The sequence below is a fragment of the Lactuca serriola genome, chromosome 8 (assembly GCF_051521515.1).
Source record: "Lactuca serriola cultivar US96UC23 chromosome 8, Lser_US96UC23_V15, whole genome shotgun sequence".
In the NCBI taxonomy this organism is placed as follows: Eukaryota; Viridiplantae; Streptophyta; class Magnoliopsida; order Asterales; family Asteraceae; genus Lactuca; species Lactuca serriola.
In genome coordinates, this window is record NC_136415.1 from 70,531,565 (window position 1) to 70,533,071 (window position 1,507).

A 1,507-nucleotide genomic window follows, 5' to 3' on the forward strand; every position below is an offset into this window, starting at 1 on the left:
GCGAAGATAATGAGGAAGTAAGTATAAATCGTTTTATATATTCCCTCAGGTATTGGAGTTTCAACATTAGACACCACACTTATATATTTTACATTTTTACCTCCAAAACCATATATATATATATATATATATATATATATATATATATATATATATATATATATATATATATATATATATATATATATATATATATATATATATATATTGTCAATTTGTCAAATAATCTATACTTATATTTATATACCCCTAAAATGCAGTAGCCATTCAAAGGGCAAAAAACAATTCAAAGGGCAAAAAACATAAGCACAAAATATTATGCGGATCTTGGCATGATTATTTTTTACCTCTTGATTTCGTCCAAAAATTATCGGTAACCTTAGATTTACGGATGATAAATTACAGGTTAATTGTTTATGTAGAAAGAAAAAACAAGCTATCATTAGCCTCTTATTAAAAAATTTTACAATTTACATAGAACGAATAAATAAATAAATAAATAAATATGTTGAAAAAGGATAAGAATTATTGATTCCAAGATGTTAGTGAAAGACTTACAAAATATTTATATAGAAGGAGCGAAAGGTTGCATGCATTGCAAAATTTTAGAAAACTAAAATTTACAATAAAATCCTTTAAACTTCGTTGCTGAATTGACTAAACGAAAGAATGTATCACCCTGTTTATTATTTTATTATTTTCCTAAAAGGGTTTAGCAAATAAAACGATAATTATACAATTAAAAAAGATAAGTGAGATAAATAAACAAATAAAAGAGTAAATAAATGTTAAAAATTATTATTATAGGTGAATTAATAATTATAAAGGAGAAAAATAAAAGGTAAATGATAAAAGAAGGATTTATATCAATTTTGACATTTATTAAAAAGAAAGAAAAATAATAAAACAATTTTAATTAATATAAATGAAATATATAAGTCTAGGGTCAATTTGACATTTCCAGAAATCATTTTTGTAAGAGGAAATTAAGTCTGTGTTGAATCTGTCAGTATGCCAAAGTTCAGGGACCAAAGTCGCCATTTGCGAATGTTTCCTCTCTTTTTGGACTTGCTATGTGCTTTAACTTTGAAAGCTATTTGATTGCTACGACACTCCCTTAGCTATCACAAGGCACCGTGTCATTTTTTACCATAAAATTGTGCTTATAAAAGTGTGCTTCTTTGTCACGCCACACACTAGGTCTTGTGTCACACCTTAAAATAATAATAATAATAATTTAAATAAAAACTTTAAATTTCATTAGTTCAAATAAAAAAAATACATTGTAGAATTTAAAAATTAAAAAAGAAAAAAAAACTTAAAAAATGAAAACCACAAAAAAAAAAATTTAAAAAGTTCACAAATAAAATAACTAAAACATACTACATAAAGTATTCATCCAAGAACCCATCTCCATCGTCTACTGGGGGGTCCAAATTGAGATCAATGTTTTGAATCCCGTAAATGTGTTCCACCAAATCCATGTGAAGATTGTGATATGTTTCAT